This window comes from Hippocampus comes, unplaced genomic scaffold (genome assembly GCF_001891065.2).
Source record: "Hippocampus comes isolate QL1 unplaced genomic scaffold, H_comes_QL1_v1.1 scaffold122, whole genome shotgun sequence".
In the NCBI taxonomy this organism is placed as follows: Eukaryota; Metazoa; Chordata; class Actinopteri; order Syngnathiformes; family Syngnathidae; genus Hippocampus; species Hippocampus comes.
In genome coordinates this window covers 3,179,155-3,188,679 of record NW_017842059.1, presented here as the reverse complement: position 1 = coordinate 3,188,679, position 9,525 = coordinate 3,179,155, and the positions used below count along the sequence as shown (strand labels likewise).

At 41.7% G+C, this 9,525-nt stretch overlaps 1 protein-coding gene across 1 annotated transcript in view; it reads right to left on the bottom strand.

Annotated features, from left to right (window-relative positions):
• ecel1 (endothelin converting enzyme-like 1) overlaps positions 1-8,052 on the bottom strand; it is a 54,154-nt gene extending 46,102 nt beyond the window's left edge. The window contains exon 1 of the mRNA XM_019861596.1: positions 7,880-8,052. The gene's annotated coding sequence lies outside the window, so the exon portion shown is untranslated. The remainder of the gene's footprint in view (positions 1-7,879) is intronic.
• Positions 8,053-9,525: the final 1,473 nt, after the last annotated feature.

Sequence of the window (9,525 nt, the reverse complement as noted above, 5' to 3'; positions counted from 1 at the left end):
AGTAAATTTAGCCTACTTTTGCTAAAAGAGAAAATATGGACTAGTGATAGTGCCTTGAATAATATCGGCTTTTTTCATTCATGTTATGGGTATTTTTATACAAAGGAAATTTTTTTGTGCCTGTTGAAAATTAAAGTTTACTGACATAGCCATAAAAAAATGTTGCTTTATTTATCTGACCGTATTGGAATGTATTTGTTAGGTTTTCGGTCAATTAAATTTGGTTCAATAAACAATATGTGGTTATTTTTAAAATTTTCAATGAACATTCGATCAGTCCGGCCCTCGGCTTGCAGCAAAAATTTTTATCTGGCCCTCCGTCCATTTGACTTTGACACCCCTGGATTAAGGCTTCTGAGAGTTTCAGATTTCGTCAGGAATCCCAGAAAAAAATACAGTCATGAGAATATATGGAGACAAGATGACAATGAGAGGCGGGGAGTTACGCCTCCATGCAAATCCCGGAAACAAAGAAAGGTCGATGCAATTCGATTTTGGCATGTTGGGAAAGTCCAGACCTCTCCCGCTGTGCGTAAATCTTGAGATAAGAGTCCCTCCTCGGGGGAACTTAACGGCATTCATGGACTCTCCCGAGGTGGGGGTCAAGGGGCACTAAAGGTGATTGTAATCACAGTAAGCAGGAAATACCTTCAACATCATTCTACATTCTTTTTTTCAAGTGTTTGAACAGAACCAACAACAGAGAGGGGCTAAAAAAAAATCACAGGAAGGAATAGATTCCTTCACAGTGATAAGATAACTTCTCCTCAAAAGAAAATTCAATGAAATCTGAATGGGGCCCCAATTTTACCCTTTCATGCACCAATAATGATAACATGATAAGCTGTCCACTCTCGTGACCGCTGTTCCTGTAAGGGTTAAAGTGTTGTGGTAGTATGACTGCTGTTAAAAACATTTGTGCAAATTCATGAACAATTGTTTAGCTTGTAGAATTATTTGCACCTATTACAGTTCTTTTGCTGAAATAACAGTGATTCTTGTGGCACAATTTCCAAAACTATTAACTCTTTCATTCCACAAAACGTACTTGTACGTCTTTTTAAAATTAGGCCCCGCCTACCAAGGATATACTTGTACTTCTAAGTCTTTTTTTTTTTTTTGCGTCATAGAGAGGAGGAGGGTCTGATGCAATCTGTGAATGAGAATAAGCCGTTTGAATTGTAAATCATGTAAAAAAGCGACCAGTAGGTGGCAGTGGTGCTTCACGTGCTTGAAATGCATGCTTTTACAAAAAGCTCTTTTTCTCCATTTTTTGCCCAGGAATCATCATTTTCATGAAACTTTGCCATTTTGTAATGCCGATTGCTGAAGAATGGAAAAAGATAGAAACAAATTTCTGCTGAAAGAAGAGAGTCCAAACTTTATTTTGGTAGGCTCGATGTTTATATAGCATTAGAACCAAATATTCTGTGGGCCTTGCTCGATCAGTCAAAATCCAGTAAAAAGCTGGGATTGAGGAGGTTGCTCCAGTGAAAATGGCTGGGATTGAATGAGTTAATATCTATCACACAGGCTATTGAATAGATGGTCCTGGAAACCTGGACTCACCCCCCTCACCCATTTTTAATATGCTTGTATTTATATTTTATATTTTAGATTTATTTATATACTTTTTGTCTTCTACTTTCTCCCTTTCATAATTTTGTTGCTGTAAATTTGGAATTTCTCCATTGTGAGGCAAATAGAGGTTTTCTTGTCTTATCTATCACAAACCACTCACAGAGTTTGCTAAACTTCATGCACAAACACCACTTTGAACTGAGTTTGTAAGTTTGTAACACGCCACTCACTGCTTTCAATTTCCAAACCATCGACACACACCTTGCAAAACTAGACACACTCATGACTATTATTTACACTATTCTGCCAACTGTCTGACCACACAGTCACAGTGTAAGTCTGTTTGAGATCATTAGTTCACTTTGCAATCAACCTGAGCTCGAGAAATAAGCCATCGGTAAGCTGTCGGGTGCCGAGTACAATGGAGGGAGAATAGTGCGATTCAGAGGGGGCCGAGGAAGAATACATGGAGGTGAAAAGGCAAGAGGGAGAGGAGGAAGAGGAGCACACGAAGGTGAAGGTGGAAGGCGAGTAAGAAATAGAATTACTGATGACATCAGAGCCACAATACCGAGCTATGTAATCAAATAGAATGACCAGGAGGTAGGACATGACGAAGACTCGGGTTTTTTTTTCTCTCACTCTACGTCTCAGTGAAATTACTTTTTGTTTGAGTGTGTGTGTGTGTGTGTGTGTGTGTGTGTGTGTGTGTGTGTGTGTGTGTGTGTGTTTTACAGATTTTGCCTATTGCTTGAACACTGTAGGCACATGCTTGAAACAAAACCACATAACTTGAAGTTGTTGTCACCATACCTGAAACAAAGTGTGACCATACCTTAAACAAAAGTGCTGCTTGCTACTTAAGTCGCAGTTCTGTAACACACACTTGCTCCTTTTTTTTCTTTGTTTGGGTGGTTTTTTTTGCAACACACTTGCTCCTGCACACTCCACGCTATTTCATACATAACACGCTTAGTTCAAAAATCAAATCTCAATGTACCACCGGGAAAACACATCTATTCAAAATAGAACACACATTGTTGAATCGAAAATACTTAAATTAAACACCAATCAGCCCACTATAAAAAAGGACTCAGTTAAGCCATTTTGAGAACTTGGCCAGCATGGAGGTAGGGAGCGCTCGAGGCAGAGAAAGAGGAAGACAGAGGGACAGAGGAAGATGTGGTCAAATAGGCCATGCAAGGACTCTTCTTTCAAATGACCGAAGAGCAACTTTGGTATATCACATCATAAACCACGACCTGACTATAAGGGAGTCTGGGCAGAGAGCACATCCGAATCCAAGCCATTTCCCGATTTCATCCATGATAAGTAAGGACATTCCACATCACGTTACCGTATCACATGGACTGCATTGCAGGGTGTCTACAGGTAATGCTCCTGTTTTTCAGACAAAAGTGGTAGTTTCATCAAACATACCATGAAAACGTGTTGGTGTTTCATTACTTTGTTTGGTCAATATAGCACAGATCCATGGATCCAAAAGCCCACTTGGACAGAGTTGCGCTTTTTACTTTAACTGAATTGACTCCACTGGAAAAGACTCTACTGTCATGATTTTGTATTGAGTTAGTTCTTGTGAATAAGTGCCTTCTGTGGAAGTAAATAAAAATTAATTAATCAAAAAAAGTGAAAACGAACGACTTCTGCATTTTATGGAAAGAATGCTGATCTGAGAGTGTGTATTCCTATGATGCCAAGTGGGTACCATTTTGTCCTCAGAATGACATTTTGACAAAGGATTGTTAGGTTTTGAGTTCAGACGTTCCATTTGACATAGATGTGAAAGGTTTATTTCCCTGTGGTGTGATTTATTTGCTAGCACGTCGCGTTTTGACACAGTTTTGCAAAATGTGTTTAAGCAGTGGGCAAAAACTGTAACATGGATAAACACTGTTTTGTATTTGTTTTCATGTTGACAGTAAACACCGTACTTGAAATTTGGTTCCCTGTGTGTTTACAGAATTATGACAAATCTGTGACCTCAATGCAATGGCCTTCCATGTGCAGAGAGAAAGCAAAAGCAGATGCGTTTTTCCATTCTTCCCATTAATGTGTATTTGAGACATTGTGTGATTGGCTTTTGTAAATTGTCTGATACCAAAACACAATTTTTTCAATGGTTTGAAGAGTTAAGCAAGATCTTTTTGCTTTTGGAAAATAACTATGATGTTTTGCCATTTTGGTAAAAGGTTTTTGTGAAGAGTTTTGCAAAAAATAGCTGATAGTTAAGATTAAGCCATCAGGAAAAAAAATATAATCCCAAACACCTACCATATGTTCCCAATTAGATGTCCCCCAATTCTCCATTGGAGGACATTAGACTGGAGAAGATGTAAAGAGATGATACTTGACGCAACGATGGCCTTGTGTTCTGCCATTCGCGAATGAATGTGACACACTTGTTCCTACAGTATGTTCATCCTCAGTGTACGTGTAAAATTGGTCCTTCAAATATTTGTTTTCCTGTCCAAAATGTCAACAGTCAGACAAAGCTAAACAGGTTTTTATCAGGCGATTGTTTCTTTTTGGCAAGTTGGATGCGCTAGCGGGCACTTAAACTGTCTCCCAATTCAATTGTAACACCACTAACTTCAGCCTGATAATCCACTGCCCTGTGACATAATTTCTTAATGAAACACTTTATGGTTGCAACATTCCTGACTTTATGAATTGTTTTGAGTGTTTCACTTCATTTTGTTGTGTCAAACAAGCTTTGAATAGACACCATATCAGGTTGTGTGCCTAAGTCATGCCAAAGCCAGGAAAGTGTACTTCAGTCCGGCATAGAGCGTCGAGTGCAGCGGTCTCCAACCGCCGGAACTGGTCCACAGCTCATTTGGTGCCGGGCCGTACAGAAAGAATAAATAACTTACATTCCTTCCGTTTTATTCATTTCGGAAACTGAAAGATGTTTTATTTTGAAAAATTACCGGATTCTTTGTTATATCCGTCTAACGGCAGGGGTCACCAACGTGGGGCCCGTGGGCACCAGGTAGCCCGGGAGGACCACACCAATAGCCCGCCAGGGCTAGGATTGTGATTTGCTAGTTGAAATTATGATTTAAACATGCAAACACGGGCTGTATTGTGAGACATCTTTAAGGTGATCAGAGACTAAAAATTAAAATCATTCAGTAAAAATAACACATTCTAATATTATCACATGTAATTTGTACAAATGTTATTTCAGACGTGTATCAATTTGGTAGCCCTTCACACAATCAGGACACATTAAGTAGCTCTCACTCTAAAAAAGGTTGGAGAGCCCTGGTCTATAGTATGCCACTCTTGACGCAGGTGAATGTGCGCTTCTCGGTCACGTGATGGGTTACCACATAAAAAACAAACGTCTTCGAAAAGTTTTTACGGGAAGGGGAAAGGGCCCAGCCAGAAGACAGAAGAAGAGCCTACGACTTTCAAGAATGAGAAGGCTACATTTAATAGACAGCATGAGGAGTCCTATTTAAAATACGGCTTTATCTCAACGGGAGATTCACACGCACCAAGCCTACTCTGCATCATAAGCGGCGATGGTGAGTCGTATTTTTCATGCACTTTTTATTTGTGGCGTATCTTATTTTGAAGGCACGTTTAAATGCTACCATAGCGACCAGAGAATGTGGCGGCCACATAGGACGTTCCTCGTGTCATGATTCGTGTTTATTATTATGTTTCGAAAATGCCACACTTTTCATGCAGGTCATATCATATTATATTGTTGTATCTATCCGGCGTTAAAGGACGGTCCCTGAAAATATTGTCTGACATGATACTGGTCCGTGGGGTAAAAAAGGTTGGGGACCTCTGGTCTAGTGTATTCTGAATTTTGTGCAGGTGCAAGGCTCGCCTTGCTTGTTTGACAATTTTGGTGACCCGTCCGCGCTGCCAGCGGGGCATTCCGTTGTTGCAAAGGGTCCTTTTACATGCGCCCAGCGCAGCTGAAAATTTGGTGGCAGGAAGTCTATCGAACCTTATGCCTGATGGTACCATGTCCTCTGGTTGAACGCGATTTAGACAAATTTGATCAGGGCACAGCTGGACAGCTTCTCAGCTCCTCAAACATGTGCTGGGATGTCACTGTATTTCATTCATTAGTATTTGTATGAACTGCGGGCATCAAATCCAATTGAATTCGTGTGGGAATCACTTCACTGAATGTATTATTATTATCCGAGCTGCTTATCCTCACGAGGGTCATGGGCGTGTGAGGGCCGTGCCCTTGCTGTCTCGGAGCAGGAGGCGGGGTACACCCTGAACTGGTTGATGTTAAACCCAGGGCACACATTGACAAACAACAACCGTTCACGCTCACAATCAAACCGAGAGACAATTTAGAGTGTTCCATTCAACTTCCATGCATGTTTTTGGAATGTGGGAGGAAACCGGGATAGCCAGATAAACCCCACCGCAGGCATGGAGACAAGACGAAAAACTCCACACAGGAAAGGCGGAGCCGGAATCGAACCCTGCACCTCTGCTCTGTGAGGTGGACGTGATAACCAGTCTTCCACTGTGCCGTCCATTATTATTATTATCATCATTATTGTTATTTATTAATTCTACGACTGTGACATCACATGGTATTTATGTTTGTCGATGAGTCAGTTGCATCCTCCCAAAGCACAAATCCACATGCAAATTGACAAGTCTACTTTGGGCACTTGGAGTTATTTTTTTTTTGAATGATTAACATTTTTATTGAGGGCCCAAAAGAACTGTGGCGATTTTTTTGTCCATTCTGCACTCCCCGCAGTGGAGGACAGCAATGGTCATTTGCATAAAACAGGAGGCTGCTCACCAAAACTGGCTTCTTTCGAGAGGGCTGCGAAAGGTTTTGTATAGATGTTAAGTGTACCCGTATTTTGACTGAGATATGTTTAATGTCTGTGTAATATGAGGGATTGCATTATTTGTATAATAATAACATACAGCACATTGGCATCTAACCTCAATTAAAACCTCTCTCCACTACAACTACCATCCCCAATGAGTCACACCGTATGTCTGCTTGCTGTTTGGCATTGAATCTTAGAATGATTTTCAAAACATTTTCTGAAAGAGTGGTGGCTGCAGCAAAGGACCTTATGTACATGAACGCGACAAAGTGTCTTTTGAAGCCACAATCATGGTTAAAATATAAATTGCCTTCGCAATGAATGCTGAGTTCAGGCTCGACTTTTATCTTTTGTTTTGTTTGTTTCTTTTTAAATTCTCTACAGATGCAATGACAATCACAACATCAAAATTGTTCCAAAACTTACTGCAGGAGTACTGGGACACAACTCGTATGAGCAGCTGCCATAGGCAAATGAGAGGGCAATGGAATGTATGGCTTCTTCTTCTTCTTCTCCTTTCGGCACGTCCCTATTCAGGGGTCGCCACAGCGAGTCAGTAATTTCCATCCGCCCCTGTAAACCGTCCTACCAACTCGCATGGTCGTCTTGGCAAAAGTTTTACGCCGGACGCCATTCCTGACGCAACCCTCCCCATTTCTCCGGGCTTGGGACCGGCACTGGGGAACAGTGCACCCCCAGGGGAGGGCACTGCCCCCCAGCGGCTGGGTTAATGGAATGTATGGCTACGGTTTGAAAATCAGACTTGGATTTTGGATTTTTCGTGCCGGTGGATTCATTTTAGGCACAACAACTTTAGAACGTGATCACATCATTTTAACAAGTGACACACACACACACATACTGTACATTTACAATTTATGAGTATAGTGATACCTCATATTTGTTTTCTTTCACTTTTTATCTGATGGTCATTTCTTGCCCTAACTACCGATCACGCACGAGCCTACACGCGAGTAAACACACACACACCCACACACACACACACACACACACACACACACACACACACACACACACACACACAATATACTTTAAGAACTTTTGTTTGTGACGGAGACGCAAATCTACTATAATCGATAAATATTTAGGTGTGCGTAAAACGCAACCACGGTTGTGTGCGACGGCCACTTTGGACGACAAAAACGCCAAGGATGAACAGCAGCATTAAAGAGGAATACGAGACCAACAGCAACATTCAAGTGTCTACTTATTCACTCAAATGCACATTAACGTGCACCATTCCAACAGCTTACTCGAACCGTTTGCGCGTAAAGTGACTAAGAGTAACTTGGGCTTCTTTTCTCTCCAAGTCCCCAAATTCTAATTGGACTACATTGTAGAAAGTGCCATTGCCAAGACCACCTGTCAGCAGCATGATATCCTAAACTATTACGCACAAGAGTGCGGCGCGAGCTCACCTGTGGAGAGTAAATCAAAACCGCTGGTGGCAAGGAAGGGAAAAGTGGCTGAGAGGTGATTGAGATCCGCTCCAGTGTTCGTCAAGTAGGTGATCCGTTTTCTTCCGGAGATTGGCACACGCACCGCGATGTGCACCGCTTACTGCCGCTGCTGCAGACCAAAACCTCTCAACTAGTATGAGGGTGAGGGAGGGGGAGAGGGAGGGACAAAGGAGGGAGGGGGGTGAGAGAGAGAGAGAGAGAGAGAGAGAGAGAGAGAGAGAGAGAGAGAGAGAGAGAGAGAGAGAGACAGGCACACACACACACGCACACACGAAGTGTCCTGCACCGCAGACACACAAGACACACGTTGATTATTCGGGTGTCCATGTATGGAGGCTTTTTCCACTTCTTTTTTTGTGTGTGTATTTCACATGAATTGGATAGGTTTTGTGTCAACCAAATTAGGTATTGTATTTACTGACATGGTCCAGTGCAGTTGTTCTTACAATTTTTTTGCACACAAAGTGCTGCCCTCAATAAATTCTTATCTCCCAAAGTACCACCAGCATGACCGCCATTAAAATACAATGGCACTGTGGGCAATGGTATGTTATAGTAGGCAGCTAAAATGCTATGCACAGCTTGAACATCAACACTACACTTGCATGTAGAAAAAGAAAGTACTTACAGAATAATTCAGTTAAAGTATTTTGCATTTAACATCCATCCATCCATTTTCTGTGTGCGTGCTGGAGCCTATCCCAGCTGTCTACGGGCAGTAGGCAGGGTACACCCTGAACGGGTTGCCAGCCAATCGCAGGGCACACGTAGACAAACAACCATCCACACTCACACTCACACCTAGAAACAATTTGGAGAGTTCCATTAACCTGCCATGCATGTTTTTGGAATGTGGGAGGAAACCGGAGTACCCGGAGAAAACCCACGGCATGGGGAGAACATGCAATTCCACACAGGAAGGACAGAGCTGGAATCAAACCCTGCACCTCTGCACTGTAATTGCATTTAACAGTTAATGTAAATAAAAATTGTACTGCACCCTCAAATATATAGTTTAATTACAACATTGATCCAGCCGTTTTAATGGTGGATAAGTAACTGGTTAAAAATCACTAGTTTGAAGAAAAACACGTTGTACGAAAAGAGTTAAATACTGTACAGCTAAACTCTATTTAGGCAGTGATTCTTTTCACATACCACCGAAGAGGGCCTGCAGACCTGACTTTGGGTGAGAAGCAGGGTACACCCTCGACTGGTTGCTCACCAATCACAGGGCACATACAGACAAACAATCATGAACACTAACAGTCACCCCAGCAGCAAAGATAAGATGCACGTATTTGGACTGTGGGAGGAAGCCGGAGTAAGGGGAAAACATACTGCACAGCTTTTTTTTTTTTTTTTCCTGCCTGAATTGGATTGTCACCATCTAACCACCACACCAGACACAATCATTTATAGCCAACAAGTCATCAAACAGTCACACCAAAATGTTATACTGCGAATCAGCTTATTGATTAACTGGCTATTTCATTACCACTATTGGGAGGAAAGGCAAATCCATCATTTTTACTTCTTAATATGTTTGTCTTTTAGAAGGTAGGTGCAGTTGGTAATATTTTGACGACCTTGAGAATATGACA